The sequence below is a fragment of the Calypte anna genome, chromosome 4B (genome assembly GCF_003957555.1).
Source record: "Calypte anna isolate BGI_N300 chromosome 4B, bCalAnn1_v1.p, whole genome shotgun sequence".
Classification (NCBI taxonomy): Eukaryota; Metazoa; Chordata; class Aves; order Apodiformes; family Trochilidae; genus Calypte; species Calypte anna.
In genome coordinates this window covers 14015-40357 of record NC_044249.1, presented here as the reverse complement: position 1 = coordinate 40357, position 26343 = coordinate 14015, and the positions used below count along the sequence as shown (strand labels likewise).

Genomic DNA, 26343 nt, shown 5'->3' with positions numbered 1-26343 from the left:
GCAAGGCAAAGATATCATCAACTTTGGGAAAACAATGCACAATAAATAAAACCATCTACTTCATTCAGCACCTTTGGCAATGGTCCATTGACTTGGTCACCAGCTGAAGCTGCGAATTTTCTGTAGCCTTACAGTCTTTTGAACCATCACTTCTCCCTCCCAGTCTACTGAATTTCCCTATAGGCTAGCACTGTTTGAACACCATAGCTCCAGAGGTCTGACTCCTGCCTGGGCAAGCCTGTTTCCAGCCCTCTACAAGTCAGTATTCTGTCATTTTCTGTATCTCTTTCCTAAAAAGCTATCTGAAGGTTTCATTTTATTTCATGGCTGAATTAAAGAGTGAAGATCACAGAATGGTTGGGTTGGAAGGGATCTTTAAAGATCAGCTAGTTCAACCATCAAGATGCCTCACGTCTGCTGCTGCTGCCATGGTTTGTGTGAAAAAGTATTTCCTTTGTTTAATCTCATCATGTAAGCGTCTCTCCAGCATGTCTACTCACTAAATCTTTTACAAGAGCTCTTACAGAGATGACATCCCAGTACAGAATGCTGGGAAGACTTTGTGGGCATTGAAATTGAATTCCAAATTCTTCTGAAGTGCCACTGGAGTGAAAGACAAAGAAAGGCCATATTTTTTCTCGATGAATGGATGGTGTCAAAGAGCCTCTGCTCTCTGGATTATCTGTGGTTTATCAGTGGTTAAAACAGTTAAACAGCTTAACTAGTTTTATGGGCATTCTTCTCTTGCTCACCCAGAGATGGGAGCAGAGATTTCTCTACTGATGAAATCTGCAGGTTACGGCACTTGCAAGTTTTTTTAAGACTACAAGGTGGGAATTTTTCGTATGAGATCAAAGAGAAGAAGCTGTCCAGATGTAAATAGCCAAGCCTCTAATGAGATTATAATGTAATTGTTACTCTCTTGTATTATAAGAGCTTCAATTAAAACATCGCACTTAGGGCACTCTGCACTTCTAACTTGTGCAGCAGGATCCAAGCATCCAAACCAGACAAATCATTTTAGCAATTAGCTTTCAACATAAGGTCCCTAGCCTCTGACCCTTCTTGTTCATCAGAGGCAAGCCCAATGCTTTAAACAATATTAATTTTGCCTGGCACTTCTCTAGGGCCAGAGACATCACAAATAGTTTCCTACTAGCAAGAAACAAAATCTCACACATATTTTCTCTTCAACAGGAGGCCGATTCAGCTGTGCTGCAGACGAAGGTAAGTCTGATCTCTCTGTGTGAAACTTAGAAGTGGCAGTGGAGCGCCTTACACAGGTATCACCAGCGTGACATGGTACTGTGTTGCTCTTCACCATTGTGGGTGAAATGTTTAAAGACAGTAGATTTATACCATCATTTTCCATAGTACTTCTTATTCTTAGCTCATATTTTAGTCTCCAGACGGGCTATAATAAAAAAAAACGTTCTGCTGGCAAGAAAAAATGACGACAGTAGTTTGTCTAATCCTACTGATAGCCTTGGTCTTAACTAGCACAGTGAGTGTAGAAATTGCCAAGAATTCCAAAACAAAAAAAAAGAACAGAGAAAAACAAAGTCAGCCGACTGCATGCCAAGGAGGAGGTCTCTGGAAGTTAACAGAACCTCTGATTTCTAGTTTGGGTGTGTTCTGAATTTATCAAAGCCACATCTTCATTCTAGTAATAAGTTTTACTAGAAACCAAGCTCTTCTACCCAAAACTGACTTCAGACTTCCTAATTTAGCAATAATAGCTGATTTTATGACATTATAGTTTGTACCACTGAGAAGTGCAGAATTAAAATTTGTAACTCATCCTGCCAAAGGGAGCAAATTATACATTTTTATACCATTTTCTCGTAAGAAGGGGCAAGTAGTTTCACAAAATTACCCAACAAAACATCAGATTAAGATGCTATAGTAATTCCATGTTTAAGAAAATAAGGAAGGGGAATGCATCATGCACATTAACCAGCTTCAGGTGATTCAGAGTCAAGGATTAACTATTTGCCATAGACTGGCAGAGGCAAAAATCCAGGTACCTTTGGAGACCTCTCAATGTGATAGCTATACTGTGCAAGGAACTTGTTGCCTATGAAGAAGTGCCTGGTTTTCCATTCACTGTAGAAAAAGCCAAAATAAAACAGCATAGACTCAAAGCTCAGCTTTTAGTTGCCTGGATTAGGTGAACTGAGTCCTGCCCCTGGTTATGTGGCACCGGTTTTTTTTTAAGAGCAGTAGTTTCTATTGAAATTATCAGTGGAATGGTCCGAAATTGGAATATAAGGCAAAGGAGCAAAAACAGCTCTCTTTGATGGGGTGTAAAATGAAGCTTGTGAACGTTAGCAGTGTGCCTGCATTCACGTAAAGAGAAAGAATCCACTTAATCATATGTTCTTTTTTCAGATGGATGTTTTTTTTTATATAATCGTGATCTGTGAGACAGAAAATTTATAAGATTCAGGCCCTTAACAAAAGTCTTTGGTTTTTCCTGGGCTACAATTTACTCAACACTGCAGAGAAGAATGTTTTCTATTACACATCGGAAGTCTTTCTCTGGGAAATATTGACTCCAGACTGTTCCTATTAAAGCTTTATGTATTCTGCCAGTGTGCCCCTTCTGATCTAGAAGCAAGTGATGCACAAAAAGCAATTGCAAAACTCATGTGAAGAGGCTGATGCATTCTGGTGAATAAGGACCTGCAAGGGAGTTGCACAGCAGCCGGGCTGCCCCACTCAGTGACACTTTTCCACTCTGCTTCCATAGAGTCATTCTTCCATAGTGCACGATCCAGCTGCCGACTAGGATTTGTGGTGAGGATATTTTGCTTTGACAGGCCAATGTCACTTTGTTTTTTCATAATCAGCCCTTTTTTGTTAAAAACTGTGGGCTTCAGATAACAGCAATGGAAAATGTTTTCAAATGGAAGCAGCAACTTGAGTGTAGACTGAGACACTACTTCTGTGATGATACTGCTAACGGCACCCTCTCTTTGAAGGGTAAGATAATTAGTAGAGAAGTGACTATTGGTGCAGCTAGAAAGTAGACAAGTAATCTTTTGGATTTCAGTTTACTTTGTCATTGTTTTCAAACCAGTGCCTAATCTTCACAGACCCCACTCTGTGGCTGTTTCTCCCTCTCCTCTCCCCTTTTTGCAGTGGCTATGGTGTATTCTGATTCACTCCATTTCTTTCCTCTTAAATGGCCGTAGGGCAGCCTTGCTGTTGCCAAGGATATGGTAAATGCATGCAACATCATGCCACTGAAAACAATAAAGCAAGTCACATTCATTCCTGCTGTAATGGTGCTGAAATCAGTAAAGCTAGATTGGAAGCAGGATGTCTAAGCTATGAAATGTTAAAAGGAATTTTCTACACAGAAAATATTCTTTAAAAGAGCTTTCAGGGAGATATGTGCAATTTTTGCTTGTAAAATGGTTGTTGGCAAAGGTTTTATTGCCACACTTAAGTCAGAGTGCTGATGAGACGTGGTAAACATGTACCATTTTTTACAAGAAATTAGAAGGCAACATAGCACTGTGGAAAATATTAGCCTTTTCCTTTTTTTTTTTTCTCTAGCCACAAAGAGCCTGTTAGGAGATTAAGAATCTCCAGCTCTCAAAGGCATAGCTGTTTTACCAATATTTATTTAATGAATAATATTTTGGGAACAAGAAAAAAACCCACCTTTTTAGAATGTGGAGTGTTAGGAATAGATGGAAAGTTGCCTGTATGAACAGTTCAGCAACTCTGGAATAAATTTTAGCAGCATCTGTATGCATAATTGCCCATCTGTGTAAAGCAAGACGTTCAGCTACATATCAGAATGATGTGCAAGTCAGACATGTGGAGCTCATATTTACTTGATCCAGAAAAAACAGGATCTGTCCCATCACATCCTGACCTGAGGAAGTTTAAGTAACTGTAAATGAGTAAACAAATGGAGGAGGAGGTCTAACTGAGAGCACTAAAAGGCAACTCAAGGTAGGCTATCTACGTATCTGTTTCTGTGTTCGGGGGTTTATTTAGACTCAGCTCAGATTTTGGGTTATTATTTCTCTGTCTGAAGCTTTTTGGCAATTTGAGGAAGGCTGAGGGTCAGATCCAGTGTGCTCCAGCTGCCTGGCCCAACATAGTCCATGGGCACTGGCAGGGATATGGAGATCTGGAGGACTTCAAATCGGGGTCACTGTCAAGAACTTTGTTGCCCTTCACAGCATCCCTTTACCACCTGCAAATGTCTACACCACCTGCCTTGGAGAACACAATTAGTTACATTGGGCTTAATTAACTGTTGTCAATAAAGGCGATGTAGCAATTATGGTGAAAGTAAAACAATCTAAGCAAATATCGCACATCAATATCTCCTCCGCAAAGGATTTGTTCCAAAATCCCTGTGGCTGTTTCACTCCTCCCCACAATGCTATTGGGAATGCTACTCAGAGCTAAACTGAAAATTGATGAGGAATTAATGTACTTTTATAAGCTTATATTGCAGAGAAACTAACAGCAAGCAGACTTCTTTACTAACCCCTTGTGAACTGTATGATGAAAAACAACCCTGATATTTAGTTTCCATAGCATGCCACATCATATGCCACAAATAAGTCAACTGTTCAAAGTTCTTGGGGGTTGTTTGGAATATTTTACACCTGAAAACCCTACCGAGGCCCTTCTATCATTTATCAATGCCATTCTTCAGTAGTACAGGAGCAAAAAAATAAGGGGGCTATGCCAATCTAAGATTATGCAGATTATCACCAACAATCTTATTCTGTGTGTGTACTCACTGGAAAAAGATTTTTACCTCATTTGCTGTGCTGAAAATCAGGAATAATGATGCTAAACTTGAGTTATTACACTGAATGTACTCTGACATCAGTTAGGGTGAGCATCAGAACCCCAACAACAAAATATATGTCACCTCAGGCAAACAGGACACCTTTTCTAATGTTATTCCATACTGATGCAAAGTCATCATTCAAGTCTGGGTCAGACATTGACATCAAGAGAAAGAAAAGGGGAAAAAACCTAGTAATTAGGAAGTGTCTGTGCAGTTGCTATTTTGCAAATCTTGAATGTGAGTCTGAGAATGCAAATTTAAAGCCACACCAGACCATTATCTGTGTGAAGCCTTTTGCAGTTTTGAAATGCAGGCTTATTAGTAATGAAATGTATTGCAAATCCATTAAAGGCTAGTATTAACTATTTGCAATTAATTAAACCTCTTGTACCTTGTAGAGATGAGGATGATGAAGACTCAGTATAATAGCATATTAGTGAAGCACACTGAGAAAAGGCAGATAGAGAAGTCTGAGTCTTTCAAAATTTCTTAAAATTTATGAAGAAGACTAATTAAGTTGGTTGGAGATCTTAGCTGTAAAAGCAATTGGGACTAATATTATGGAATAAGCAGTCAACATAGTAAGAAACTAAGAGCACTATATGGGAAAGAGAATTATTGCACAGTAAGTACCACATTGAGCAGACTAGCTAGGCTGACATAACCCACAGAGGCAGCCAGACAGAATTACTTCCTAGTTATCAACAGCTCACACATGAGATTTTTATCTTTCCATCTACCCTCTTTTTGCTCCACAGATAACGACAGTTTTGGTGGAGAGAGGATGAGAGCTGGGATATATTTCACTACAATATATCCAGCTCACTAAGTAATGCTGTACAGAAGCTCCGAAGGGGGAAAAATACACTCTTGCCTCTCTGCTGAGTAAATGGATGAAGGTAGGCAGCACCATATGGCCGGGGTGCTCTGAGAGATAACTTGCAATCAGAGGCCACTGTTCTTTCTGCTTCTGAGCCTCTGTGCTTTTTTTACCCTCCCCAGATGATACTGATTATTTAGTTTGTCTTTGTGGAAAGAAAAATTTCCATGGCCTGCATCAAGGTATCTCCTTTTTATCTGCAGATGGTAACATTTCCTCTGCAAAGTACTGCTAATTAATGAGCTGTGTATGAATGGAGCTTTAGTGGTATGCGCTTTGCCCCTCAGGGACAGCACTATGTCCTACTAGGATGAGGTATTTGTGGGTTTTCAGTTTTATGTTACATGCTTTGTCCTTATCATTCTCTTCTTGCTTTCAGAAAGGCAAGATTTAAGGGTAAATATGTCTGTGCTTCATGATGGTGCAGTGGGTTGCTAACCTCATGAGGCAAACGAGTTTGGTTTCTCTTCACTGATGTGCTCTTCTTTATTGCCTGTCTTAATCAATTTTTGTCCCAGTGAGATAGTGAACAGTGAAACGAGTCATGAGATGAGTGAAGGTACAAACAGAAAAAATGGCTAGTAGAAAGTTTAAAACCACCGCCACCACCAACACAACATTCTAGAAAAACTACCCACAGAGTAAGCTGTGTGAGAAGAGGAAAGGCAGCCTTTTCCTGTGCCCAGCCATAGGATGGAGAATCCGTTCAGAGACCTGACAAGGCAGATGGATAACTAGTGCCATGGGTTATGACCTGAGCTGGCACAGTGAGTGACCTGGCAGTTGCCTTTCAGCACTTATATTTATTTGGAAATCTCTTCCTCTTGCTTAATTAGGAGCTGGCAGAATTGCACAGCTAGGATATACACAGGGCCACCTTTGCATTAGCGATAAGGAAGGCAAGAAGAGTGCTGGGAATTTTTGGATCTGAAAAGAAGTTTTAAAAGAACATTTCAAATCCCTCTTTCAGTTTCTTTCAAAGTTTGAGTGGTCCCTTTTTAAAAGGGTTATTAGGTTTAGGTTTTTTTGTGCTGCTTTTCTCTTGTAAAAAAAAAATAAATTTACTTTTCACACACATTCTAATGCAGTTTAGAGTTTTTATAGGACAGTTTTGCCAGCTCTCAGCTTCTAACTACACTAAGTTTTCTGTGATTGAGCAGGCAATAGTAACTTTACATTTAATAGGCAGTTACAGGTTTTACTCTAGCATAAAATAAAAATAAGTTTCAGGGATGTAATGTACCAACAGCTAACCAGTACTCTATTGTGTCATGGCCTTTTTTAAATTACCTTGTTTTATATTTTGCATGTCACTTGAAGGAGGGGGCTGGGAGGAAGCTGTCTGTTATTTCAGACAGCTGGACGAAACACTTCAATAACAAAAGCTGAGCATTTTCTTATTTGCAAAAAGTCATTGGCCGGATTATAAGGCCTTTACTTTTGTACAAATTTGTGAGAGGGACCGCAGCATCATTACTGCATTACTGAGTCCAAGTACATTTATAGACCCTGTACTACTGGAAGATGAAGACAGGCATCCCCTGTCCTGCTTCCTCCCCACTTGTTCATCCTCACGCTGCACCCATACATTGCCTGTAATGTCTCTCCATTTTCATTGTGCATTTTTCTCGTTGACTTCCTTCCTACTTTCCATGTGCTGCAAGGTCATCAAGATCAATTATTTGGGTTCATTAAGTTAATAAGTTTAACCCTTGTCCAGAGGAAGACAGCGAGCCTACAAACATTTCAATATGTATGACTACTCACAGGCTTAAATTTCAGCAGGTGAGTGCAGGAAAAAGCTCCAGTATTCATAGCCCAACCTGTATCTAACTGACCCTTCCAACAAAAGAACTTAACTATTGCTCTCCTTGAATTCTTTAACTTCTACCATGCTTTTCAGATAAATAAAAATAAATTAAAAAATGTCCGATCTCTTCCGGTACTCAGTGCATGACTAGCTGAAAGCGAATGGTCTGAAATATATCAGAATGTCAAAACGTTGCAGGGTAGTATGCAACTATCAGTCTTTGCTATTGGTCCTGTAATGAGCTGGCCAGGTTTTATCATGTCCTATACAATCGGCGTAATTGTCTCGGTCTCTCCAAGGCAAGGCAGTGTTATTGATTTACTGCACTGTACAAAAGCGTTTATAGCTTGGCACTAGCACACTTACGCTCATTTTTTTTCCAATGTGGATTTCAAATAAGCCCTTTGCTCAAATTAACTTTAAAGTGCCTCAAGCTAAAACTGAATTATGAGAGGCAAGCTTTGGGGGTTGCAGCCAGCAACAGCTGGTAAAGGCTCCTGAAGTCTTCTCTTAGTAGAAAGAGAAGAAAATCGTTAACTGTTATCCCTTCACCAGTGTATTTAATCCATCTATTTTGCTCTCTAGTGTTTTAAAGAGCCAAGAGGCAGTTAGCTCTTCTCTCCTAGCCCCAGGGACTGCACAGAGCTGGTCTCAAAGCCTGTCAGTGCCACCCCATACACTGCTGGAGGGGCTGTGCTGCCACTTGGTGCTTGATACTTCCATGCGTAACAGCAATTATCATCCCTACAGGTATAGTTAATCAAGGAGAAAGTGTTAGCGGACCCCTAAGTACACTACGTAATTACCCTTACCTGCCCAAGATTAAGTCTCTCCAACTAAGAAATAATATACATTTCTAGTTGCTAGTAGTTTATCTGGAATAAAAAAGGAACCATGGAGAGAAAACAAAATACTGTGGAGAACAGAATTAAATGAAGGAAAGTAAAATTTAGGATGAATGTCGGGGATAGTAAAAAAAAAAAGCCCTAATATCTACTAAACTGTGGAAGGATCTCCCAGGGTGACTGAGTAATGCAGTCTCACAGTTTGAAGAATTAAAACAACATCAAGCAAAGCCTCAGGAAAGAAATGCCAGAGCAAGCAGAGTGGACCAGCTGTAAAAGCACAGGGACTTTATCTGTCTGCAGAAAGCCATGCCACCAGCTTCTGCTCAGACACTTGTAATGTAGGCAGTGCGTTGGATATGGGAAGGCACACTGAAAGTATACTTGTCCTGTATTAAAATGTGCATGTTTCTTAGGTACGGTATGCAGAAGTTGAAATCCTGCCTCCACTTAAGCTAAAGGAAATATTACAAGTTAAACAAACATCAAGCCATCAGCGGACACCAGTGACTCTGGCTGATATTTTCCTGTCCAACCCTCAGCACATAATCCCTTAAAAATTCTTCAGCCTTGCAGCCTTCATACTTCACAACATTGCTAGGAATTACAATGTGGTTATTTCTGCTTTAAAAATAATTTTTTTAAAGTCTCTTTTTGCTTTTACATTTACCCCTAGTATTCAGCTCTAATATGTACAGGTAGAAAATCAGACAAAAGCATTTCTCTCACTTGCTGGAGGAAGAGGAAAATAGAACTGGAACAAGAACTAGATGCATTTCTTTGTTACATTTTATTTTGCCTTTTTCACAGGGAATTTGTTCATAGTTTCTGGTGAATAATGAGGAAATATCTCCTGATCTATAGCTGTCTGGGGAATCCCTCTTCTAGAGAAATGTTTGAACAAAATATTGTCACAAATTTTAGGCCGGTCTGAGGACACATGGCTGCTCTGTCAGCTGGGAATTACTCCCTTTCCAGTCTGTCATCCGTTACAGAATGATTACTTTTTGTGCCAATTAAATGTTTATGTGATAACTGAAAAAAAGACCCGTCTGTGTACTAAGGTCAGGATGCGATATCCTCTCCTCTTGGATAGATATCCTTGGAGAGGATATCATGTTGCCTTATTTCTGGATTGCAGGCATGTGAAAGAGCTGCAGACATTATGAAGGGATACAGTTTTTAATTAAGAATAACAATGTGCTGGTATCACACTAGAATATAAATTGAACTTGCAAAACGTGCAGAGTTCTTAAATTGAGGACAGTATTTTTACTGCAATGTTTCTTGGACCTGCTGCGGTTAGTAACTACTGGATTGCATGGATGATCATTCAGATTAAAGGCATTGTGGTGAGCCAAGGAAAAAAAATAAATCTCTGAATCTACTTTACGTAACACTCAGACACCTCACTCTGTCTACAGAGATTTTACCATCCAAAATAAAGTCACAGAGATGTACTGGTTGTGACCCATTTAGCTGTTCTCTGGAGATTTTTGTGCCTGCATAAAAGAAGAAAAGAAGAGGAGAGAAGCTGAGAGGGAAGAAACACTCCAAACAGACTAGAGACGGAGCGAGTGTGGGAAGCTGAGTGGGACAGGGTTGGTGGGCTGCGTCCTGGCTGAACCTGATCTAGAGCTGTAACTACTACACCATCTCCTGTGGTTTGACTCCTCCTGGGCCTGGGAACAGTTCCTTTATAGGTAAGCAGTATTCCTTCAAACATAAATGGTGACAAGACACATTTTTCTTTGTAATGCATCATATATGGAGAGCCTGGATTTTGTCCAACCAGTTAGACTGAGGCACTTGCAATCACCTTTCTGGCTCACCCCGTCTCTTTCTCCCGTCCTTCCTCTCTTTCTCTCTCTCTCTTTCTGGATGCTGTTGGTGTGGACAAAGCAGTCGTCAGCATGAAGTTTTTTTTAGAAAATTAGAACTGGGTCTTAGAGGATTTAGAGACTGGGCAACATTCTGCCGCAGATCAGAGTAAAACATAAAGGTCAACTGAGTAATACTGATGATACCTGTCATCTGATGGACGCCAAAAAAACCGAGACGTCAGCCCGCTTAAGGAGGTTCTTCAGAGAGCCTGTCCATCCTCCGACATCTGTATCTACAATGGCTCGGTTCTCCAGCGCATGCGCAGAAGGAACCACTGCTACTCGGAGGTAGCTCATATGCAAAGGCGTCGGGCTAAGACAGGATTTGCCGGTGCGCATGCGCGGTCCTTGATCTGCGGTACCGCTTTTAAGCCACAGGGCGGCAGCACGTACGGCGATAAGCGAGAAAAATTATTATAAACAACGGCTCCGCAATCTGCGCGGGTACGAAAACGAGAAGGGCGGAGAAGTTAGGCGGAGATGCGTAAGCGGAGAGGTGTTTCTTTGTGTGGCTCCACAGCGTTAGTTATTTAGCCCCCCCCTCCACGCCTTATGTCCCCGTGCGATCCCCGGGGCTCCTTGTACTTGTCCTGTGCCCACCCGAGTGTCTCCGCCCCCTGGGGTGCAGTGGCTCTGCCCCCTCCATCTGGACCACACGCCCGTGGTCGGCTCTGTCTGCCCTGTGTGTGGTCACGCCTCTGAGGTTGGCCACACCCCTGTGTGTGGCTCCTCCCCCTGCTCTGGGAGGTGCCTATGAGCCTGACCGTGCCCCCATGCGTCTCTCCGCCCACCTCACGCTTGTCGCCGTCCCTCTGAGTGTGGCCCCGCCCTCCCAGACGTGTCTCCACCCCCTCGTCTTTGCCCTGCCCCATCTGTGACTCCGCCCCCTCCGTGCTTTGCCCCGCTCTCCCATTTGGGGCTGCACCCCCCCTCTTTTTGTTTCCCCACCCTTCAGGGTTGGCTCTGCCCCAACCGTGCTTGGCCCCTCCATGGGGGAGGGGCTCAGCACGTGCTGCGGGTAGGGGAAGGCGACAGGGCGACAAGAGGGGTGGTTCTTGCTGCAGGGAGTCAGGACTTAGCGGGGAAGAGGCCTACCCAGAGTGGCCCAGCTCCTGCTTGCTGGTTCTCGCTTGCAGGGGGTGGGCGGCGGTGCTAGGCTGGGAGGTGGGCTGGGAGGTCCCCGCCTCCCCGGGGGTGATGTGCTGTGCAGGGCTGGTGGTTGCACCCCAACCTGTCTTGGACCCACCCTCTTTCTCTGGGCTGTGCACCTTTGTGCACAGCTCTGCCTCCTCTGGGTCCTACTCCCCGTTTTTATCCTTACCCTTGGTGGGTGACCCCCTCTGCCGTGTGTGGTCCCACCCTTCGGAGCAGGGCTCTGCTCCAGGGCGGTGAAGCTCCGTGCCCACGAGCGGGCTGTGAGATGGGGCCAGGCTGGTGCCAAGGGAAAGTAACTTGTGGCAACTCAGTGCAGCATTTTCCAGTTGTGTTTGTAGGTGCTGTGCGGGTCCTGTTAGAACTGGATGGGCATTTGGGGTGAGCTTGGGATGGTAGCTGGGAGGGTCAGGGGGCAGGGGACCTCTCACAAACACAACAGGAATTTTGTGTCTTGCTGGTATCTTATGTACCTCAAGAAATCACAGTCACAGCAACGGATTCTGGAATGAGCAGAAGAGCAGAATACCATGGGGGATCTGAGGAGCTGGGTGCTGAAGAGGTTAGCAGTGGCTGGTGCGATGCTCGTTAGCAGCACTGATTGTGTCTTGGTTCCCTGCCCCCTTCTTGTCTTTGTGGCCCTGTTCTTCTACTCCTCCCCCCATGGGTGTGGCTGTGCCCTTCCTTCCTATCCCTGCTCCTTTCGCTCTCCCTCATTCTCTTTCCTTTTCATTATTTTTCTGGCTCAGCTCAGGCTCTGAGCCTTGTCACCAACTCTGCTGGGATTCCTGAGGAGTCTGAATGAACATTCTCCTGCCTTCAGGGTGCCCTGGGGTGGTGGTGGTGGGGTGTTGGCAGCCCCTGGGGACAGAGCTCCCAGCTGTGGCAGGAGCAGGGGATGATGTTCTCTGAGGGGCTCCAGCTGGAGCTGGGGTAGCCCAGGTGTGGCCAGTCAGATTGATGAGGGAGCTTTCCCAAGGGACTGTGGGAAGGGCAGTGGGGGTGGCACCCAAGGTATATAAGCCTCCACCTCCAGGGAGGGCCTCAGTCTGCTTGGGGGCTGTGGTGTGCTTGCAGCTCTAACAGGTAAGAGGAGCAGGGCTGGGGGCTTTTGGCTGGTGCAGTGGTTGTTTGCTTTGTCTTAGTATTTTTTGGTTCCCCAAGTGGTAACAGCTGCGGTGTTCAACTCTAGAATGAGAGGGTAAGTGGACCACCGTGGCGCTCTTTGGAGGAGTTCAGCATTCTAAAAGAGGTTAGTGTTTCTTGGTATGGGACTTGCTGGTGGTGCTGTTGGTTGTAATTTTTTCATGGCACACAATGAAGAGGAACCCTGTGGCTACAGGAACATCCCAGCCCACAGATGTGGATTTCTTTGTTGACCAAAGCTCCAGGTGCCCAGCCCTCTGAAAAATAAGTGGAACCAGGTCTGGGGAAGGGCTGGGCAGCGAGGGGGTTGGAAGGTAGTGTAGGTGAGAGGGCTGTCCAGGAGCAGCCCCCTTTGGTCAGGTGAAGGGACCAGTTTAGATTCCAACATGATACGAATGTGGGCAGGGCAGCTCTAGCCTTGGTGTGTGGTCGTGTGTAGTTTGTCGTATGTCTTTTATCTTAGAGCTTTCTCGGGCCTTGGTGTCCTCTCGGAGCAGGTCCCACATCTCGGGCACCATCCCTGGCAGGCCTTTACTCGTCAGCACAGTCCTAGTCAGCATTATCTTCTTCTTGTGTGACAAGTTTGATGTGTAGATAGGTCTTTCATCTTGGAAGCTTCCTGATGGTCATCTTCTGAAACATCATCACCAATTGCATCAGCATCATCTCTGGCCGTGGATTTTCCCAGACTGGGACTTTGTTCCCCACATTCTTGCATTCCCAGGTCTTGAAGCCCGGGTTCTTTGGCATCCCTTGACTCAGCCCCTTGTTTTGCCGTTGCATTGCCATAGGTCTTCTTGCCGAACAGTCTTGGATCCCAGAGATGTTCTTCTTGCTTGGTGTTCTTCTCTTCAGATTAAATCTTATGATTTGCAGGGCTGTGTCTTGAATTGGTCTGTTTGTCTTGCAGCTACTCTTCCCAGAGTTGCAGGGTCAGGGTTTTTCAGAAGAGCCCTGAAGAACTAAATTGCAGATCGGTCTCTTGACTTGGAAACAACGTTGTCAACTGCGTCAGCATCTGGACTCGGACCCTGCATCCTTGCGTCCTCAAGTCTTGAAGGCGGCTTCTCGGGCATCCACTGTTTCATTCCCTCGCTTTGCAGACGCATCACTCTAGGTCTTATTGCCCTTATTGTCTTGGATTCCCGAGTCCCTCTTCTTGCTGTGAGTTTTATCTTGAGGTCAAGTCTGGTGACTCACATGGCTGTGTCTCGGGTCGGTCAGTGCATGTGAGTGTTTGGCTTGGAGCTGCCCTGCCTGCTATGTAGGTTCAGGGGCCACAGGAAGTGCCACAACCTGACCAACTTTGTGCTGAGCGGTGGTCTGGTAACTTGTGTAATCCTGTTTTTCAGATCCCCTGTGTCTAGGATGAGCAAGAAATGGATGGAGGAGGAAACAAGGGAACCCTCCTAAGGTTAGTCAGGGTGTGGAGTTGGTGGGAACGTGAAGCGGGAAGGAGCCCTTCTTGCTCCTAAGGCTGATCCTGAGGCCTCGGGGCTTAGCCCATTCCTGGACGATGTCCTAGGGCTGTTCCTGGGGCTCCGGGATCTACCCCTTCTTGCCTGCTCCTGGGGCTCCTTGAGCTGTGGGCTTCTCCATTCTCAATGAAGAGTGAGAGCTCTCTCTGTGGGTGTCAGCTGCTCTCTTATTGGCCCCGTGCTCCTGCACATGCTCAGGAGGGAGGCCAGACACAGGTGAACCCACACCCACTCATCAATAACTCAGGGCACCTGGTCCTGTCTCACTACATTTCCCCCTTTTTTTTTTTTTTTTTTTTTTTTTTTTACACAGACATTTACATAGTACACAGACATTTACATAGACATTTACATATTTACATAGCACGATTTTTTATACACAAGAATACACTTACAGGATTTTTCTTCGGGCCCCGCAGGACACTCAGCTAAGAGCATCAAGGGGGCGCCGAGGGGCAGTACAAAACACACTTATACAGGATTTAGACATAGACATACAGGATTTTTACAGGATTTTTCTTCGGGCCCCGCGGGACACTCAACTAAGAGCATCGAGGAGGCGCCGAGAGGTTAGAGGATTTTTACACAAAAATATAACTTACAAGATTTAAACATATAACTTACATATAACATATAACTTATTTTACATATATTTTTAGGGAGAATTCTCAACCCTTACACGTATTTTGGGGAGAATTCTCAACCTTCTTTCTTTCAACCTTCTTTAAGGGGAATTAAGCATACCCATATATTCACTCGATGTCAGCCCCTTTCTGGCAAAGTCTCCGCAAGCTGTCTGAGCACTCTTCACAAAGTCTCTGCAAATTGTCCCAGGCACTTGCCCTCTATTCCGGGGTTTCTTTCCTCATGGGCCTCGGGATTTAACCCTTCCTCATGGGATTTCCCTCTGCTCAAGGGCTTAGCCTAGGCATATTTCACAAAGCCTCTGCAAGTTGCACCAGGCACTTTTCACAGAGTCTCTGCAAGTTGTTCTTCTAGTTATTATTCTCCCTCCTGTATCTGCTCTTCTGGCTTGGTTTCCCTCTGTTCCGGGGTTTCTTTCCTCATGGGCCTCGGGATTTAACCCTTCTTGCCTGCTCCTGGGGCTCCTTGAGCTGTGGGCTTCTCCATTCTCAATGAAGAGTGAGAGCTCTCTCTGTGGGTGTCAGCTGCTCTCTTATTGGCCCCGTGCTCCTGCACATGCTCAGGAGGGAGGCCAGACACAGGTGAACCCACACCCACTCATCAATAACTCAGGGCACCTGGTCCTGTCTCACTACAGGAACGTGTCTCTCTTAGCTACCTGACCACAGTATGGTTTGTTGTCATTTTGAAGGTGGAAGCGGCGAGCAAAGCGGGCTACGGGCACCGGAGGTGGCTGTGGCAAGGCGAGCAAAGGCTGGTGGGCTGAAGGAGAAGTAATTTCTCAGGTGTTGTATTGTTGGTTGGTCATGAGCGTGCCTTGTTGTTTGTGGTTTTTTTCAGGTGCCCTCCTAACCTCATTTTGGCACCCCAAAGAGATGGCAGGCAGATGGGTGAGAGGCTGAGGTAAAGGAGCAGGAGATGGACATCACAGTGGCCTGGTTGTTGTTCGGAGCAATATCTCGGCATGTGCCTTTTGCTTTGACTTTTGCAGGTATCACACACAGTGCTGGAGTGACAAAGCCATGTCCTGAGGAGCAGTTGGAGAAGGTGAGATGCCTGTGGGCTGGGTCAGCCATGTATTAACATCAGCTCTGTTAAACGTTTCCCTTATTTTTCAGGTGCTGTGCGTGCCACCTTTGGAACCAGATGAGCATTGAATGTGAGCTGGGGTGGTGGAGAGTGGGTTCACGGAGCTGGTGAGTACTGATCAGCAGAACAGTAACTCTTTCTCTTGGTCTTTTAGGTGTCCAAAGCAGTGGTGGCCACAGCATTCAACGCTGGGTCAAGTCTGGTGACAAAGAGGTGAGTGGAGCTGGGTGAGGCTCTTTTGTGGTGGTGGGTATAGTATAAGTGGTTGTTGGTGGCTGAAGTGCACCTTGTTGGTGACACTGTTTCTGATTTTTCCCTTTTTTCTGATTGCAGGTGATGAAGAGGAACATGCACGTCAGGCAGCGTAGTGTTTTGCTGGACATAGATCCAAAACACCAGCCCTCAGAAAGATAAGTTGAGGGACTGAAGTGAAGTGCTGAGCTTGTAAGTTTTTGCAGAAGGGATGTTGAAGCTTTCTGAGCAAAGGCTGGTGTGGGCTGCTGTTGATTGGGGCAATATCTCAGCATCAAGGGTTGGACTCGATGATCTATGAGGTCCCTTCCAACCCAGCCAATTCTATGATTCTATGTGTTTTTTGCTTTGACTTTTGCAGGTGCCACACACTGTCTCAGAGGTACAAAGCCATGTGCAGAGGAGCAATTGGAGAAGGGGAGATGGTTGTGTCCAGGTCAGCCGGGTGTTTAATGTCAATTCAGTTAAGTGTTTCCCTTTGTTTTTGTAAGATTTTTTTGGTGTGGGTTTGTGTGTGTGTGGTTTGTGGGTTTTTTGAGGCTTTTTTTGTTTTTTTTGTTTCTTTTTGGTTTTGGGGTTTTTTTTTTTTTTTTTTGGCTGTTTGTGTGTTTGTTTTTTGTCACCTTTGGAGCTGAGGTAAGCCAGGGTGGTAATTTAGGAGGTTGATAAAGGTGGTGACTTCTTTCAAGGCAAACAGTGGTTTTGTTTATTTTAGGTGTCCTTCATTGATGAGTCCTGCAGTGCCTAATCCTGTGATGAGCAGGTGGGTGAGACCTCACAGGACTCTTGAGAAGCTGGGTCTTCTCTAAGAGGTTGGTGCTGGCTCACGTTAGAATTTCTGGTGACAATTATTGTGTGTTGATGTGGTTGGTTTGTTTTTTCTTTTACAGCAGATGATGACCAGGAAACTTGTGGCGGCAGGAACATCCCTGTGGATGGTTTTGTGTTTCCTTGATGACCATGGCTTTGGACCCCTACCATCAAATATAAGTTGAGGGACTGGGGATGGGCAGAAGGGACAAAGCTGGGAATGGCAGGGAGTGGTTTTGAAGTTAGTATCGGGGAGAGGGCTGTCTGGGAGCAGCTTGGTTTGGTCAGGTGAAGGGGCAGATGAGTTTACAGCATTGGTTTGGCCTGGGCAGGGCAGCTCCAGTGTTTGTGTGTGGTGGTGTGTACTTTGTGTTGTCTGTCTTGAGTGTTTTGTGACTTCTTCGTCCTTCGATGTCCTCTTTGTCTTCACAGAGCAACTCCTGCATCTTGGGCATCGTCCCTGGAAGGTCTTGTCTCATCAGCACAGTACTAGTCAGAAGCATCTTTGTCTTTCATGACGAGTTAAACGCATGGATTATTCTTGTATCTGGGAAGTTTCTTGATGGTGGTACTCTGAACCACTTTTCCATACTTAAACAGCATCTCTGGTCATGGATTTCTGCAGAGTAGCACTTGTTCTCTGCATCCTTAGGTCTTGAAGCCCAGGTTGGTGAGCATCTGTTGCTTCAGCCCCTCGCTTCAAAGCTGCATCGCTGTAGGTCTTCTTGCCCAACAGTCTTGGATCCCAGAGATAATCTTTTTGCTTGGTATTCTCTTGAGATCAAGTCTCATGATTTGCAGGGCTGTGTCTTGAATTGGTCTGTTTGTCTTGGAGCTGCTCTTCCCAGAGTTGTAGGGTCAGGATTTTTTGGAAGAGCCCTAAAAAACTAGTCCAGCGCTGTTGAGTAGTATTCCAGTGACTTGTGTATCACCGTTTTTCAGATCCCATGTGACAAGGATGTACATGAAAGAGCAGGAGGAGAGAAGAGCACCATCCAAAGGTTAGTCAGCGTTTGGTGTTGGAGTGAAGGTCCCTCTCTTGGCTACCTGACCACATTATGGTTTGCTTGTCCTTTTGAAGGTGAGAGAAGCCAGCGAAGCGGAATATCTGTTCCGGAGGTGGCTCTGGCAAGGTGAGCAAAGGCTGGTGTGCTGAAGGAGCAGTTATTTCTCAGGTGTTTTATTGCTGTTGAAGGCACTGGCATCCCCTGTTTTTTGTGTTTTCCAGGTGTCCTCCGAACCTACTTTTGGCACCTCAGAGAGACAGCAGGCAGATGGGTGAGCGGCTGAGATAAAGGAGCAGGAGGTGGACATGACAGTGGGCTGCCTGTTGTTGGAGGCACTACCTCAGCATGTGCCTTTTGCTTTGACTTTTGCAGGTGACACAGCCATCCTTGGAGGGACAAAGACACATTTAGGAGGGGTTGGAGAAGGTGAGATGGTGGTGGGCTGGGTCAGCCACGCATTTTACGTCAAGTCACCTAAACGTTTCCTTTTTTTTATTCTGCAGGCGCTGTGCGTGCCGCCTTTGGAACCGGATGAGCGTTGAAGTTGAGTTGGTAGCAAGGGGTTCACGGGGCCGGTGACTTCTGATCAGCAGAACAGGAACTCTTTCTCTTGGCGTTTCAGGTACCCCGAGCTACGGTGGTGCTAGCGTTCAACTCTGGAACGGGAAGGTGCGTGGTATACCATGGGGCTTTCTTGAAGAGGTGAGTGCAGCGGAAGTAGCATCTGTTGGCTTGGGTGGGACTTGTGCCAGTGCTGTTCCCGATCTGTGGGTTGTTTTTTCCTGTTCTACGTATAGGGGATGAAGAGGAACCGTGCGACTGGAAGCACATCCCAGTCAAACAACGTGGTTTTCATTACCGACCATGGCTTTGTGCTGCTGTCGCTCTTGAAGATAAGTTGAGGGCCCAGGGGTGGGTGGGGAGGGGCTGAGCAGAGGAGTCGAGGTTGGGAATTGCAGGTGGTGTTTTGAAGTTAGTGTAGGGGAGAGGGCTGTCTGGGAGCGGCCCCCTTTGGGTGGGTGAAGGGAACAGGTTACTTTCCAGGATGATTCCAGCATGGGCAGGGCAGCTCCAGCCTCGGTGTGTGGGGTTGTGTGTTTTGTGTTGTCCGTCTTTGTTGTCTTAGAGCTTCCTTGATGGTCCTCTGTGTCCTCACAGACCAAGTCCTGCATCTTGGGCATCATCCCTGCAAAGCCTTTCCTGCTCAGCACGGTGCTAATCAGCAGCGTGTTATTCCACATGAGTCTAAATTGCAGATCAGTCTCTTGACTTGATTGTCACTTTCTGAAACATCATTGCCAACCGCATCAGCATCTGGACTCATTCCCCGCATCCTTGCGTCCTCAATCTTGAAGGCGGCTTCTCGGGCATCCACTGTTTCATTCCCTCGCTTTGCAGACGCGTCGCTCTAGGTCTTATTGCCCAAAAGTCTTGGATTTCAGACTCCCTCATCTTGCTGCAAGTTTTATCTTGAGTTCAAGTCTTGTGACTCACATGGCTGTGTCTTGGGTCAGTCTGTGCATGTGAGTGTTTGGCTTGGAGCTGCCCGGCCTGCTGTGTAGGATTAGGGGCCATGAGAAGTGCCACAACCTGACCGACTTGGTGCTGAGCAGCTTCCCAGTGATTTGCATATTCCTGTTTTTCAGATCCCACATGTCAATGACCAGCAAGAAGCAGATGGAGGAGGAGAGGAGGCTGCCATCTGAAGGTTGGTCAGGGTGTGGAGTTGGTGGGAAGGTGCTTCCCTTGGCTCCCAGACCACATTATGGTTTGTTGTCATTTTGAAGGTGGAAGCGGCGAGCAAAGCGGGCTACGGGCACCGGAGGTGGCTGTGGCAAGGTGAGCAAAGGCTGGTGGGCTGAAGGAGAAGTAATTTCTCAGGTGTTGTATTGTTGGTTGGTCATGAGCGTGCCTTGTTGTTTGTGGTTTTTTTCAGGTGCCCTCCTAACCTCATTTTGGCACCCCAAAGAGATGGCAGGCAGATGGGTGAGAGGCTGAGGTAAAGGAGCAGGAGATGGACATCACAGTGGCCTGGTTGTTGTTCGGAGCAATATCTCGGCATGTGCCTTTTGCTTTGACTTTTGCAGGTATCACACACAGTGCTGGAGTGACAAAGCCATGTCCTGAGGAGCAGTTGGAGAAGGTGAGATGCCTGTGGGCTGGGTCAGCCATGTATTAACATCAGCTCTGTTAAACGTTTCCCTTATTTTTCAGGTGCTGTGCGTGCCACCTTTGGAACCAGATGAGCATTGAATGTGAGCTGGGGTGGTAGAGAGTGGGTTCACGGAGCTGGTGAGTACTGATCAGCAGAACAGTAACTCTTTCTCTTGGTCTTTTAGGTGTCCAAAGCAGTGGTGGCCACAGCATTCAACTCTGGGTCAAGTCTGGTGACAAAGAGGTGAGTGGAACTGGGTGGGGCTCTTTTGTGGTGGTGGGTGTAGTATAAGTGGTTGTTGATGGCTGAAGTGCACCTTGTTGGTGACACTGTTTCTGATTTTTCCCTTTTTTCTGATTGCAGGTGATGAAGAGGAACATGCCCGTCAGACAGCGTGGTGCTTTGCTGGACATAGATCCAAAACCACCATCCCTCAGGAAGATAAGTTGAGGGACTGAACTGAATTGCTGAGCTTGTAAGTTGTTGCAGAGGGGATGTTGCAATGGCTCGTGTGGACTGCTGTTGACTGGGGCAATATCTCAGCATGTGTCTTTTGCTTTTACTTTTGCAGGTGCCGCACAAACCCATGCATTGGGGAGCGGTCGGAGAAGGTGAGATGGTTGCGGGCTGTCTCATCCAGAGATTTTATGTCGACTCGGTTAAGTGTTTCCCTTTGTTCTTGCAGGTGCTCCGTGCGCCATCTTTGGAGGCGGAAGAGCGGTGGAGGTGAGACGGGATGGTAACGAGGAGGCTCGATCTCACAAACACAGCAGTAATTTTGTGTCACCTATTATTTCAGGTGCCAGAAGCGATGGTGGCCATAATGTGTGGAAGGAGAAGGAGAGCAGGGCACGGCGAGGGTTATGAGGAGCTTGTGGAAGAGGTTGGTATTTAGCTGACGTCCTATTTCTGTTGGTACTGCCGCTTGTTATTGCAGATGACGAGGAGGAACTTGGTGGTTTTGGGAAGATCCCTGTCAGCCGATGCGGGTTACTTTTCTGGCTAGTGCTTCAGAGTCCCAGCCTTTTGAAAGGTAAGAGAAACGGATGATGGTTGGGGAGGGTCTGTGTAGAGGGGTCAAGGCTAGGAATCGCAGGGTCGGGTTTTAAAGTCACTGTAGGAGAGCAGGCTGTCCAGAAGCGGTGCCCTTTGGGTGGTTGATGGGAGCCTGTCCCTCCCTGGCACGATACTAGCAAGTTCCAGGAACTGAATGAGCTTTGGAGGTGATGTGGTAGTGCAGGGCTCGTGGACCTGGTGTCTTCTCTCAAGCACAACAATAGTTTTGTGCCTTTTAGGTGCCCTGAATGACAATGCCTTCAGTGTCCACCTCAGGAAAGCGTAGGTGAGTGGGACCCTGCAGGGCTCTTTTGTGAAGCTGGGTCATTTGGAAGAGAATGGGGCTGGCTGATGTTGGACTTATTGCTGAATATTCTGATAGGTATTTTGGTATTGTGGTTATGTGTGTGGAGTTTTTTTGTTTGCTTGTTTTGGTGTTGTGGTGTGATTTTTTTTTTTCATTTTTTTTTTAATGCAGTTGGCAAAGGGGAACCTTGCAAGTTGAGGATTATCCTGGGCTGCTCCTGTTTTTTTTTCCTGGCTAACCATGGCTTTGGAGTGGCAGTCCTCTGAAAGATAAGTTGAGGGCCCAGAGGTGGCTGTAGAGGGGTCAAGGCTGGTGGGAGTTGTGGAAGGGGTTTTGAAGTTAGTGTAGGGGAGAGGGCAGTCTGGGAGCAGCCCCCTTTGGTCAGGTGAAGGAAGCGGGTTCATTTCTGATGCGATGCCAGTGTGGGCAGGGCAGCTCCAGCCTTGGTGTGTGGTGGTGTGTAGTTTGTGTCGTGTGTCTTTGTCTTAGAGCTTCCTCGGGCCTTGATGTCCTCTCGGAGCAGGTCCCACATCTCGGGCATCATCCCTGGCAGGCCTTTACTCATCAGCACAGTCCTAGTCAGTGGCATCTTCTTCTTGTGTGACAAGTTTGACGTGTAGATAGGTCTTGCATCTGGGAAGCATCCTGATGGTCATCTTCTGAAACATCATTGCCACCTACATCAGCATCATCTCTGGCCATGGATTTTCCCAGAGTGGGACTTTATTCCCCACATCCTCATGTCACCAGGTCTTGAAGCCCGGGTTCTTTGGCATTCCTTGATTCAGCCCTTTTTTTTGCAGTTGCATTGCTGTAGGTCTTCTTGCCCAACAGTCTTGGATCCCAGAGATAATCTTTTTGCTTGGTATTCTCTTGAGATCAAGTCTCATGATTTGCAGGGCTGTGTCTTGAATTGGTCTGTTTGTCTTGGAGCTGCTCTTCCCAGAGTTGTAGGGTCAGGATTTTTTGGAAGAGCCCTAAAAAACTAGTCCAGCGCTGTTGAGTAGTATTCCAGTGACTTGTGTATCACCGTTTTTCAGATCCCATGTGACAAGGATGTACATGAAAGAGCAGGAGGAGAGAAGAGCACCATCCAAAGGTTAGTCAGCGTTTGGTGTTGGAGTGAAGGTCCCTCTCTTGGCTACCTGACCACATTATGGTTTGTTTGTCCTTTTGAAGGTGAGAGAAGCCAGCGAAGCAGAATATCTGTTCCGGAGGTGGCTCTGGCAAGGTGAGCAAAGGCTGGTGTGCTGAAGGAGCAGTTATTTCTCAGGTGTTTTATTGCTGTTGAAGGCATTGGCATCCCCTGTTTTTTGTGTTTTCCAGGTGTCCTCTGAACCTACTTTTGGCACCTCAGAGAGATGGCAGGCAGATGGGTGAGCGGCCGAGATAAAGGAGCAGGAGGTGGACATAACAGTGGGCTGCCTGTTGTTGGAGGCACTACCTCAGCATGTGCCTTTTGCTTTGACTTTTGCAGGTGCCACAGCCATCCTTGGAGGGACAAAGACACCCATACAGGAGGAGTTGGAGAAGGTGAGATGGTGGTGGGCTGGGTCAGCCATGCATTTTACATCAAGTCGCCTAAACGTTTCCTTTTTTTTTTCTGCAGGTTCTGTGCGTGCCACCTTTGGAACCGGATGAGCGTTGAAGTTGAGTTGGTAGCGTGGGGTTCACGGGGCCGGTGACTTCTGATCAGCAGAACAGGAACTCTTTCTCTTGGCGTTTCAGGTGCCCCGAGCTACGGTGGTGCTAGCGTTCAACTCTGGAACGGGAAGGTGCGTGGTATACCATGGGGCTTTCTTGAAGAGGTGAGTGCAGCGGAAGTAGCATCTGTTGGCTTGGGTGGGACTTGTGCCAGTGCTGTTCCTGATCTGTGGGTTATGTTTTTTCCTTTTCTACGTATAGGGGATGAAGAGGAACCGTGCGACTGGAAGCACATCCCAGTCAAACAACGTGGTTTTCATTACTGACCATGGCTTTGTGCTGCTGTCGCTCTTGAAGATAAGTTGAGGGCCCAGGGGTGGGTGGGGAGGGGCTGAGCAGAGGAGTCGAGGTTGGGAATTGCAGGTGGTGTTTTGAAGTTAGTGTAGGGGAGAGGGCTGTCTGGGAGCGGCCCCCTTTGGGTGGGTGAAGGGAACAGGTTACTTTCCAGGATGATTCCAGCATGGGCAGGGCAGCTCCAGCCTCGGTGTGTGGGGTTGTGTGTTTTGTGTTGTCCGTCTTTGTCGTCTTAGAGCTTCCTTGATGGTCCTCTGTGTCCTCACAGAGCAAGTCCCGCATCTTGGGCATCATCCCTGCAAAGCCTTTCCTGCTCAGCACGGTGCTAATCAGCAGTGTATTATTCCACATGAGTCTAAATTGCAGATCAGTCTCTTGACTTGGAAGTTTCTTGATGTTTGTCTTCTGCAATGTCATTCTCAATTGCATTGTCATCTGATCTCTGTCCATCCAGTTTCCCTGAGCAGGACTCATGCCCCTCATCCTTGCATCCTCAGGTCTTGAAGGCGGCTTCTCGGGCATCCATTACTTCATTCCCTCACTTTGCTGACGCATCACTGTAGGTCTTATTGCCAAAAGTCTTGGATTCCAGAGTCCCTCACAGATCAAGTCAGTAATATTGAACATCATCCCCATGGTGTTGTACACATTTAGTCATCATCATCATAGTGCCATCTGGATCCTTCTTTTCTTGCATCTTGCAGATTTCTTCATGGGCATCTTTTGTAATCATTCTTTATGAACGAATGAGCATCTCTGGTTATGAGTTTTCCACATCTGCAACCTTGTCTCTGTGTCCTTAGGTCTTGATGCTAGTCTTCTTGTACATCTGATATGTTATTTTGAAGAGTAATTATTGTAACAGGCAGTGTTCTATGATGATGCCACCATGGGGCCTCCTTGCCTCACCCATGCATCCCTGTAGATCTTCTTGCCAACTTCTTGGAGCCCAGAGTAATTCTTGTTGAGAGTTTTCTCTTAATGTTGAATCTTGTAGTTTGCAGTGGTGTGTCTTGGGTTGGTCTGTGTTTGTGTGTTTGGCCTGGAGCTGCTCTGCCCAGAGTGTAGAGTTGGGGATAATGAAGAGCCATAAGGGTCTCTGGTGATGTTTGTGTGCCTTGAGTTTTTAGGCCACAAATGTACAGTGATCTTTAGGTGGAGCAGCCATAGTCAGGCTGGGTGGGCAGTTGCTTTGATGGTGTTTGAAGGTGATGGGTCCCACACGAGAGGGTTTTTCCTGTGCAGTGCAGGAGATTGACCCTCTCAGTAGTTAATGGTTGTATGTGTATGGGTTTAAAGTTTTGGGGCTGTGTTTATTAATGGCATGAGGGTAGTAGTATTCTAGATGGGTTTCCTAACTAGGATGGAGATGTCTGGAATTGTCTGTCCATTGTTCAGCATTCCAGTGACTTGTGTAATACTTTCTTTCAGATGCAAAGGACAAATATGTGCTTGTAAGAAGAAAGGGAGCGGAGTGCTGTCAGGTCAGTCAGTGTGTAGTGTTGGAGGGACTGTGCTTTTGGTAGCTACCTGATTACAGTGTGTGTTTAACTCCTTTTGAAGGTAGAAACAGTAAGCAAAGTGGGACAGTCACTGAAGGTGACTGGGATGTAGTGAGTGATGACTAGTGGGCCCAAAGAGCAGTTATTTTTTGGGTGTGTGTTGTTGAAGTTAGAAGCATCAGTTGATGTTTATAGGTTCTATTGTAGCCACCATGTGACAGTAAGAAAATTGCAGAGCCTGGATATGCAAATTGCCAAGGTAAAGGAGTAAGAGATGGGAATTGTTGCAGGCAGGGTGCTGTTTGAGGCAGCATCTTGGTACGTTCCTTTTGGTTTTTGCAAATATTGAAAGCAGGCTCATTGGGACAAAGCTGCTCACTCTAGCAAGTAGTCCGAGGTAAGGTCAGTGTCAAAGAGCAGAGAATAATGTGGTTACTCAGTGAAGCAGTAACTTTTTTTCCATGAACTTTGTAGGCCACTTTTGGGCCTGGATGAGCATTTGAGCTGAGCTGGGGTAGTAGTGAGGATGAACACGGAGCTACTGACTTCCTTCAAGTATAACAGTCATTTTGTCTCTTGGCATTGCTTGGGTTCCACAAACAATGACAGATGCAGTATCTGGCATTGAATGGGTACAGAGCAGGTGAGGGGAAGCTCATGGTGCTAATCACAGAATTACCTGTCTTAGAAAAGACCTTCAAGATCATAGAGTCCCACCATTAACCTAACACTGACAAGAACTTAAGCCATATCCCTAAGTGCTATTTCTATATGTCTTGGGAGGTGCCTTTAGGGATGATGGGTACTTCAAGGGATGGTGAAGGAGGTTGTTGCAGAAGAGGTTTGTCAACCCATAGGATTTTTCTGGATGCTTCCTGCTGGCACTCTGCTTTGTGGAAGATGAAGATGAGCCTGGTGATTGCAGAAATATACCGGTTACCTGATGTGCCTTTTCTTGAAGAAGGAATCTGATCCCTGGCCTGCTGCAAGCTAAGCTGGGAGACCAGGAACAACTGCCCTTCAGCATGAACATTGATAGAAGATGGGAAGAAGAGTCCAAAACAGAAATGCCTCTCAAAGATGCTGCATTTTGGAAACTCCTCATCAGAGCAGATCCTGAGAGTCTATGGAAGTCACCAGCAACAAGACTTTGTTCCTTCAAAAAAAAGAAAGTCATCCTTAAGATGGAAGCACAGCACATCTTTTTCAAGTTGATGGTGTTTCTGGTTTTGTGGTTCACAATTGCAGCAGTTGAGATGATGAAAATGCATTCCTCTGCGTGTTTCGGTACATTCCAATGTATTAACAAATCAAAGAGTCCTTTTTGGTAACCTTATATACTGCAGCACTGGGGATTTGTTTGACTCCTGCAGTTTTACCCTCCCTTCTCTCCATCATCCTTCAAAAATTAAAGCCAGAGAGTTATATCACAGATTTTTTTGTATCATAAGTGTAACAAAAAGTTGTATAAAGTACAAACTGCATTGTTTAGACACTAAC

General features: G+C 46.1%; 1 long non-coding RNA gene across 1 annotated transcript; it reads left to right on the top strand.

Annotated features, from left to right (window-relative positions):
• The first annotated feature begins 19575 nt into the window (after positions 1-19575).
• Positions 19576-19959, top strand: LOC115598319. The gene is made up of 3 exons (XR_003987567.1): positions 19576-19664; positions 19762-19824; positions 19913-19959. It is a non-coding gene; the product is annotated as an uncharacterized LOC115598319 (long non-coding RNA).
• The last annotated feature ends 6384 nt before the right edge of the window (positions 19960-26343 follow it).